The sequence below is a fragment of the Gallinula chloropus genome (assembly GCF_964237585.1).
Source record: "Gallinula chloropus genome assembly, contig: HAP1_SCAFFOLD_552, whole genome shotgun sequence".
NCBI classification, from domain to species: Eukaryota; Metazoa; Chordata; class Aves; order Gruiformes; family Rallidae; genus Gallinula; species Gallinula chloropus.
The window spans coordinates 1-9,752 of NW_028168752.1; the positions used below are offsets into that span (position 1 = coordinate 1).

General features: G+C 61.5%; 2 long non-coding RNA genes across 2 annotated transcripts; both read right to left on the reverse strand.

Annotated features, from left to right (window-relative positions):
• Positions 1-343: 343 nt before the first annotated feature.
• Positions 344-2,251, reverse strand: LOC311204198. The gene is made up of 3 exons (XR_014618007.1): positions 2,217-2,251; positions 2,073-2,127; positions 344-404 (listed from the first exon to the last, which is right to left on the reverse strand). It is a non-coding gene; the product is annotated as an uncharacterized lncRNA (long non-coding RNA).
• Positions 2,252-2,394: 143 nt separating this feature from the next.
• LOC311204199 lies at positions 2,395-3,692 on the reverse strand. Its single transcript, XR_014618008.1, has 3 exons — positions 3,673-3,692; positions 3,486-3,579; positions 2,395-2,437 (listed from the first exon to the last, which is right to left on the reverse strand). It is a non-coding gene; the product is annotated as an uncharacterized lncRNA (long non-coding RNA).
• Positions 3,693-9,752: the final 6,060 nt, after the last annotated feature.

Below are 9,752 nucleotides of genomic sequence, written 5' to 3' on the forward strand. Positions count from 1 at the left end.
CAGGCGGAGATGGGGGGGTTGTACGGCAACATGGCGGCGCCCACAGGGGGCGGCCATATTGGATGGGGAAACGTCATCCCAACCCCCCCCACCCTTAATAAACCACAGGAAACACGTCATCAGCGGGTTGTGACGTTTATTGGTGACGTCAAAAGGGGGGGTGGGGAGTCCCCGCGTCACTCCCGAGGGGATCCCCGGCGCGCTGCAGCTCCTCGGCCAGCCTGGGGGAGGGGGAGAGGGAGGGAGGGGGAGTGGGTGGGAGGAGGAAGGGGCGGGGCTTGGGGTGGGGTGGGCGGGGCTTAGCGGGCACCAACCTATCCCTGCGGGCGCGGCAGCCCCGCCCCCGGCCCAGCTCCGCCTCCAGGTGCCGCCCGGCGGCTGCTGCCTCGGCCTGAACCAGGCGCCTGCGGGGGGGGGGGGCACAGGGGGCGGGGCTAGAGGGGGGCGGGGCTACAGAGGGGCGGGGCTACAGAGGGGCGGGGCCACATAGGGGGTGGGGCTAAAGGGGGATCATAGAGGGGGAGGGGCTATGGAGAGGGCGGAGCTACAGGGGGTGGGGCTATAGGGGTGGGGCTACAGAGGGGCGGGGCTACAGGGGGGGCTACCGAGGGGAGGGGCTACGGAGGGGGCGGGGCTATGGAGGGGCGGGGCCACAGAGGGGAGGGGCTACAGAGGGGAGGGGCTTCAGGGGGTGGGGCTATAGGGGGCAGGGTTACAGAGGGGGCGGGGCTACAGAGGGGGAGGGGCTACAGAGGGGGAGGGGCTATAGGGGTGGGGCTACAGGGGGCGGGGCTATGGAGGGGGCGGGGCTATGGAGGGGACAGGGCTACTGAGGGGGAGGGGCCACAGAGGGGCTACAGAGGGGGCGGGGCTATAGGGGTGGGGCTACAGAGGGGCGGGGCTATGGAGGGGGCGGGGCTATGGAAGGGGCGGGGCTATGGAGGGGGCGGGGCTATGGAGGGGCCAGGGCTACAGAGGGGGAGGGGCTACCGAGGGGAGGGGCTACGGGGGCGGGGTTACAGGGGGCGGGGCTACAGAGGGGAGGGGCTACAGAGGGGGAGGGGTTACAGAGGGGGAGGGGCTACAGGGGGTGGGGCTATAGGGGGCAGGGTTACAGAGGGGGCGGGGCCACAGAGGGGGAGGGGCTACAGGGGGCTACAGGGGGGCGGGGCTATAGGGGTGGGGCTACAGAGGGGGCGGGGCTATGGAGGGGGCGGGGCTATGGAGGGGATGGGGCTGCAGAGGGGAGGGGCCACAGAGGGGCTACAGAGGGGGCGGGGCTATAGGGGTGGGGCTACAGAGGGGCGGGGCTACAGGGGTTGGGGCTATGGAGGGGCGGGGCTATGGAGGGGGCGGGGCTGCAGAGGAGTGGGGCTACGGGGGGCGGGGCTACAGAGGGCGGGGCTACAGAGGGGTGGGGCTACGGGGGGCGGGGCTACAGAGGGGGAGGGGCTACAGAGGGGCGGGGCTACAGAGGGGGAGGGGCTACCGAGGGGAGGGGCTACGGGGGCGGGGTTACAGGGGGCGGGGCTACAGAGGGGAGGGGCTACAGAGGGGGAGGGGTTACAGAGGGGGAGGGGCTACAGGGGGTGGGGCTATAGGGGGCAGGGTTACAGAGGGGGCGGGGCCACAGAGGGGGAGGGGCTACAGGGGGCTACAGGGGGGCGGGGCTATAGGGGTGGGGCTACAGAGGGGCGGGGCTATGGAGGGGCGGGGCTACAGAGGGGTGCGGGGCTTGGGTGGGGCTTAAGAGGGGGCGGGGCTACAGAGGGGGTGGGTCTACAGCGGGGGCTACAGTGGGGGCGGGGCTAGGACAGGGGGCGGGGCTTCTGGGAAGTGGGCGTGGCCGGCACGGGGGGATGGGCGTGGTCATGATGGGGCGGGGCCAGGGTCGGGGGCGGGGCCAAGCTCCATGGGGCGGGGCTTGGGGTGGGGTTGGGGCGGGGTCAGGCTTAGGGGCGGGGCCAAGCTGGGGGCGGGGTCATGGTCCATGGGGCGGGGCTTGGGTTGGGTTGGGGCGGGGTCAGGCTCAGTGGGCGGGGCCAAGCTGGGAGGGGCGGGGCTTGTCTCACGCGGCCACGTGTGCGGCGGGTCCCAGGAGCTCCTCAGCCTCCATCATGCGGCGCTCTGAGGGGCGGGGCCGGTCACCCCCGTGGGTGGGGCACCCCTGGGTGGGGTGGGGTGGGGTGGGGGGCGCAGGGGACCCTGGGGCTCACCCTGGCTCAGCAGCTTCTCCTGCGCCTCTTCCAGTCGCTCCAGTTCAGCCGCCAACTGGGAAGGGGCCTGTGGGGTGGGGGGAGGGGTAGGGAGGGGCACCCAGGGGGAGGGGGGTGGCCATGGGTGGGGGTTTGGGGGAGGGGGGGAGGGGTAGACTCACGTGGGCTTCCTGCAGGCGCCTGTGCTGCTCTGTGATGTCATCGAGCTGACGCCAGAACTCCTGCCTGCGGGGGAGGGGCGGGGGTGTCACGTGACCCCACACACGCCTGGGTCATGTGACCCCCCCTTGGGTCATGTGACCCCCCCACCCCACCCATGTGGGTCATGTGACACCCCATGTGGGCCACGTGACCTCATATGGGTCACGTGACAGCTGCTCTGGGTCATGCGACCCCCATCCTACCGTGGTCACGTGACACACTCACCCACCTGGGTCACGTGACCCCCGTCTGAGTCATGTGGCACCCCAGCTGGATCACGTGATCCCACCTTGAGTCATGTGACCCACGTAGAGGTCACGTGACCCCCTTTTTATGGGTCATGTGGCCCCATGTGGGTCATGTGACACCCCACCCAGGTCATGTGACCCCATGTGGGTCATGTGATGCCCCATGTGTGTCATGTGACCCCATGTGGGCCATGTGATCCCCATGTGGGTCATGTGACCCCGTGTGGGCCATGTGACACCCCACCCAGGTCATGTGACCCCACGTGGGCCACGTGACACCCCACCCAGGTCACGTGACCCCATGTATGTCATGTGACCCCGTGTGGGCCATGTGGCACCCCACACAGGTCATGTGACCCCGCGTGGCCCATGTGACACCCCACACAGGTCACGTGACCCCATGTATGTCATGTGACCCCGTGTGGGCCATGTGACCCCATGTGGGTCATGTGACCCCATGTGGGTCATGTGACCCCGTGTGGGTCATGTGACACCCCACCCAGGACATGTGACCCCACGTGGGCCATGTGACCCCCGTGTGGGCCATGTGACACCCCACCCAGGTCATGTGACCCCATGTATGTCATGTGACCCCATGTGGGCCATGTGACACCTCACCCAGGTCATGTGACCCCACGTGGGCCATGTGACCCCCACATGTGGGTCATGTGACCCCGTGTGGGCCATGTGACACCCCACCCAGGTCATGTGACCCCATGTGGGGTCATGTGACCCCGCGTGGGCCATGTGACCCCCCCATGTGGGTCATGTGACCCCCCCTGGCTGGGTCAGGTGACCCCTCCCGCTGCCGTCCCGTGACCGGCCTGTGCTGGCGCTGCAGGTGCCGCAGGCGCCTCCGCTGCTCCTCCGCCCCCTCCAGGTGCTGCTGGTGACCCCGGCACAGCCCGCGGCGCCTGCGGCTCGGGGGGGGGGGGGTCAAAGGTCACCCGAGGTCAAAGGTCACCGGGGTGGGAGGGGTCAAAGGTCACCAGGCCCCTGACACTCACCTTTGCCCTTCGGCCTCCACCTCCTCCCTGCGCAGCCGCGCCACCCGCAGCGCCTCTGCCACGGAGAAAGGGGGGGGAGGGGGGGCTGTGACGTCACTGGGTGACGTCATTGGGTGACGTCACAACATGATGTTGCTGAGTGATGTCACCGTGTGACCTCACCCTGCTTCTGCTGCCACAGCCCCTCCAGCGCCGCCAGGCGTTCCTCCACTGCGGGGACAGGCAGACGCCAGCGCGGTGACATCACCGTCCCCCGCCCCGTCACCCTGTCACCCTGTCACCCCATCCCCCCATCACCTCATCACCCTATCACCCCATCACCCTGTCACCTTGCCATCCCATCACCCTGTCACCCCATCACCCCGTCATCCCGTCACCCTGTCACCCCATCACCCCACCACCCCATCACCCCGTCACCCTGTCACCCCATCACCCTGTCACCTTGCCATCCCATCACCCTGTCACCCCATCACCACGTCATCCCGTCACCCTGTCACCCCGTCACCCCGTCACCCCATCACCCCATCACCCCGTCACCCCATCAACCCCGTCACCCTGTCACATCACCACCCCGTCACCCTGTCACCCCATCACCCCATCACCCCATCACCCTGTCACCCCATCACCCCATCACCCCATCATCCCGTCACCCCGCCACCCCGTCACGCCATCACCCCATCACCCCGCCACCCCGCCACCCCATCACCTTGTCACCCCATCACCCCATCACCCCATCACCCCGTCACCCCATCACCCCGTCCCCCTGCCACCATCACCCCATCACCCCATCACCCATCACCCATCACCCCATCACCCATCACCCCATCACCCCGTCACCCCATCACCCATCACCCCATCACCCCATCACCCCATCACCCCATCACCCTGCCACCCCATCACCCCATCACCCTATCACCCCATCACCCCGTCACCCCATCACCCCATCACCCCATCACCCCGTCCCCCTGTCCCCCCGTCCCCCCATCACTCCATCACCCCACCACCCCATCACCCCACCACCCCACCACCCCACCACCCCGTCACCCCATCACCCCATCACCCCATCACCCCGTCCCCCCGTCCCCCTGTCACCCCATCACCCCATCACCCCATCACCCCATCACCCCGTCCCCCCGTCACCCCATCACCCCGTCCCCCCGTCCCCCCATCACTCCATCACCCCACCACCCCATCACCCCGTCACCCCATCACCCCATCACCCCATCACCCTGCCACCCCATCACCCCATCACCCCATCACCCCGTCACCCCATCACCCCATCACCCTGCCACCCCATCACCCCATCACCCTGCCACCCCATCACCCTATCACCCCATCACCCCATCACCCCGCCACCCCATCACCTTGTCACCCCATCACCCCATCACCCCATCACCCTGTCACCCCCTCACCCCCTCACCCCATCACCCCATCCCCCCGTCCCCCCGCCACTCACGTTGCTCCAGGTGCTGCCGCAGCCCCTCGCCGCGGCCCTGCGCCTCCGACAGCTCCCGCGCGGCCGCCTGACGCGCTGCGGGGGGGGACAGACGGACACGTCGGGGGCCGACGGGCAGACAGAGGGACGGACAGAGGGACAGACAGAGGGACAGAGCCGCCTCCTCACCTCGGTGCAGAGCGCGGATCCGCCCCAGCAGCGCGTCCAGGCGACGGCCGACGGCGGCGCCTGCGGGGACCACGCAGGACGCGTGTCGGGACGTGTGGGGGACACACGGACAGCAGGGGGGACACACAGACACGGGGGGGACACACAGACACAGCTCCTCACCCTGTGGGTCGCTGTCCAGCGGCGCAGCCTGAGGATGATGGCGGACATGGCTGTGCGGCCCCCTCCAGCCCCCTCCCCTCTTCTTCCCCCATCCCTCCCCTCCCACTTCCCCCCTTTCCCATCCCACTTCCGCCCCCCTTCCCTATCCCATTTCCACCCCTTTTCCCATCCCATTGCCCCCCCCCTTCCCCCCCACGTTTCTGCCTCCCATTTCCCATCTCCTCATCCTCCTTCCCCCCATTTACCCCCCATTTTCCCCCCATTTCCCCCCATTTCCCAGCACTTCCTCCCTCTCTTCCCCACTTCCTCTTCCCTACATTCCCTTTCCCCCTTCATTCTCCATCCCCCCTTCCCATCTCCCCCCATTCCCACTCCTGTTTCCCACCATTTTCCCTCCCTCTCCCCTTCCCCTCCCATTTCTAGCCCATTTTCACTCTTTTTTGCCCAATTCTCCTTCATTTTCTGTTCCCCTTTTCCCCTCCATTTTCTCTGGCTTCTTTTCTCTTCTTTCCAGCCCCTCTGCCCCCCATTTTCTGTCACATTTTCCCTCCATTTCCCCTCACCATTTCACCCTCCATGTTCTCTCCCCTTCCCGCCATTTTCCCTCCCCTCTCCCCCTCAGTTCTCTCTCATTTTCCCCATTTTTTTGCCTTTTCCCCATCCCTACATTTCCCATTCCCTTTCCCCCTCCATCTTCTGTCATTTCTTCTCCTTTCCAGCCCCTTTTCACCCCATTTTCTGTCACGTTTCCCCTCCATCCCTGTCACCTCTTTGCCCTCCATGTTCTCTCCCCTTCCCGCCATTTTCCCTCCCCTTTCCCCCCCAGTTCTCTCTCATTTCCCCCGTCTTTTGCCTTTTCCCCACCCCTACAGTTTCCATTCCCTTTTCCCCTCCATCTTCTGTCATTTCTTCTCCTTTCCAGCCCCTTTTCACCCATTTTCTGTCACGTTTCCCCTCCATCCCTGTCACCTCTGTGCCCTCCATGTTCTCTCCCCTTCCCGCCATTTTCCCTCCCCTCTCCCCCTCAGTTCTCTCTCATTTTCCCCATTTCTTTGCCTTTTCCCCATCCCTACAGTTTCCATTCCCTTTCCCCCCTCCATTTTCTGTCATTTCTTCTCCTTTCCAGCCCCTTTTCACCCCATTTTCTGTCACGTTTCCCCTCCATCCCTGTCACCTCTTTGCCCTCCATGTTCTCTCCCCTTCCCGCCATTTCCCCTCCCCTCTCCCCCTCAGTTCTCTCTCATTTTCCCAATTTCTTTGCCTTTTCCCCTTCCCTACACTATTAATTCCCTTTTCCCCTCCATCTTCTGTCATTTCTTCTCCTTTCCAGCCCCTTTTCACCCCATTTTCTGTCACGTTTCCCCCCCATTCCTGTCACCTCTTTGCCCTCCATGTTCTCTCCCCTTCCCGCCATTTTCCCTCCCCTCTCCCCCTCAGTTCTCTCTCATTTTCCCAATTTCTTTGCCTTTTCCCCTTCCCTACACTATTAATTCCCTTTTCCCCTCCATCTTCTGTCATTTCTTCTCCTTTCCAGCCCCTTTCCCCCCCATTTTCTGTCACGTTTCCCCCCCATCCCTGTCACCTCTTTGCCCTCCATGTTCTCTCTCATTCCCGCCATTTTCCCTCCTCTCTCCCCCTCAGTTCTCTCTCATTTTCCCCATTTCTTTGCCTTTTCCCCTTCCCTACACTATTAATTCCCTTTCCCCCTCCATCTTCTGTCATTTCTTCTCCTTTCCAGTCCCTTTTCCCCCCATTTTCTGTCATGTTTCCCCCCCATCCCTGTCACCTCTTTGCCCTCCATGTTCTCTCCCCTTCCCGCCATTTTCCCTCCCCTCTCCCCCTCAATTCCCTTACATTTTTCACACTTTCTGCCCAATCTTCCCCCATTTTCTGCCCCTTTTCCCTCCATTTTCTGCCTCTTCTTCTCTTTCCATCCCCTCTTCCCTTTATTTTCTGTCACATTTTCCCTCCATTTCCCCTCACCATTTCACTCTCCATTTCAGGGCTCTTCCCCCCCATTTTCCATCCCTCTCCCACCTCCATTCTCTCACCCTTTCCCCCTTTTTTGCCTTTTCCCCATCCCTACAGTTTCCATTCCCTTTCCCCCTCCATCTTCTGTCATTTCTTGTCCTTTCCAGCCCCTTTTCACCCCATTTTCTGTCACGTTTCCCCTCCATCCCTGTCACCTCTTTGCCCTCCATGTTCTCTCCCCTTCCCGCCATTTCCCCTCCCCTCTCCCCCTCAGATCTCTCACATTTTCAATGCTTTTTGCCTGATCTTCCCTTCATTTTCTGTCCATTTTCACTCCATTTTCTGCTCCTTCTTCCCTCTTTCCATCCCCTCTCACCCATTTCCTATCATGTTTCCCTCCATCCCTGTCACCTCTTTGCCCTCCATGTTCTCTCCCCTTCCCGCCATTTTCCCTCCCCTCTCCCCCTCAGTTCTCTCTCATTTTCCCCATTTTTTTGCCTTTTCCCCATCCCTACATTTCCCATTCCCTTTCCCCCTCCATCTTCTGTCATTTCTTCTCCTTTCCAGCCCCTTTTCACCCCATTTTCTGTCACGTTCCCCCCCATCCCTGTCACCTCTTTGCCCTCCATGTTCTCTCCCCTTCCTGCCATTTTCCCTCCCCTCTCCCCCTCAGTTCTCTCTCATTTTCCCCATTTCTTTGCCTTTTCCCCATCCCTACAGTTTCCATTCCCTTTTCCCCCTCCATTTTCTGTCATTTCTTCTCCTTTCCAGCCCCTTTTCACCCCATTTTCTGTCACGTTTCCCCCCATCCCTGTCACCTCTTTGCCCTCCATGTTCTCTCCCCTTCCCGCCATTTCCCCTCCTCTCTCCCCCTCAGATCTCTCACATTTTCCCCATTTTTTTCCTGTTCCCCATCTCTACGTTTTCCATCCCAATTTTTTCCACCATCTTCTGTCATTTCTTCTCTTTTCCAGCCCCTCTTCCCTTTATTTTCTGTCACATTTCCCCCTCGTTTCCCCTCACCATTTCACTCTCCATTTCAGGGCTCTTTCCCCCATTTTCCATCCCTCTCTCCCTCAGTTCTCTCACCCTTTCCCCCTGTTTTGCCTTTTCCCCATCCCTACATTATTAATTCCCTTTTCCCCTCCATCTTCTGTCATTTCTTCTCCTTTCCAGCCGCTTTCCCCCCATTTTCTGTCACGTTTCCCCCCCATCCCTGTCACCTCTTTGCCCTCCATGTTCTCTCCCCTTCCCGCCATTTTCCCTCCCCTCTCCCCCTCAGTTCTCTCTCATTTTCCCAATTTCTCTGCCTTTTCCCCATCCCTACAGTTTCCATTCCCTTTTCCCCTCCATCTTCTGTCATTTCTTCTCCTTTCCAGCCCCTTTTCACCCATTTTCTGTCACGTTTCCCCTCCATCCCTGTCACCTCTTTGCCCTCCATGTTCTCTCCCCTTCCCGCCATTTTCCCTCCCCTCTCCCCCTCAATTCTCTGACATTTTCCACACTTTCTGCCCAATCTTCCCCATTTTCTGCCCCTTTTCCCTCCATTTTCTGCCTCTTCTTCTCTTTCCATCCCTTCTTCCCTTTATTTTCTGTCACAGTTTCCCTCCATTTCCCCTCACCATTTCCCCCTCCATTTCAGGGCTCTTTCCCGCCATTTTCCCTCCCCTCTCCCCCTCAGTTCTCTCTCATTTTCCCCATTTCTTTGCCTTTTCCCCATCCCTACAGTTTCCATTCCCTTTCCCCCTCCATCTTCTGTCATTTCTTCTCCTTTCCAGCCCCTTTTCCCCCCATTTTCTGTCATGTTTCCCCCCCATCCCTGTCACCTCTTTGCCCTCCATGTTCTCTCCCCTTCCCGCCATTTTCCCTCCCCTCTCCCCCTCAAGTCTCTGACATTTTTCACACTTTCTGCCCAATCTTCCCCCATTTTCTGCCCCTTTTCCCTCCATTTTCTGCCTCTTCTTCTCTTTCCATCCCCTCTTCCCTTTATTTTCTGTCACATTTTCCCTCCATTTCCCCTCACCATTTCACTCTCCATTTCAGGGCTCTTCCCCCCCATTTTCCATCCCTCTCCCACCTCCATTCTCTCACCCTTTCCCCCTTTTTTGCCTTTTCCCCATCCCTACAGTTTCCATTCCCTTTCCCCCTCCATCTTCTGTCATTTCTTGTCCTTTCCAGCCCCTTTTCACCCCATTTTCTGTCACGTTTCCCCTCCATCCCTGTCACCTCTTTGCCCTCCATGTTCTCTCCCCTTCCCGCCATTTCCCCTCCCCTCTCCCCCTCAGATCTCTCACATTTTCAATGCTTTTTGCCTGATCTTCCC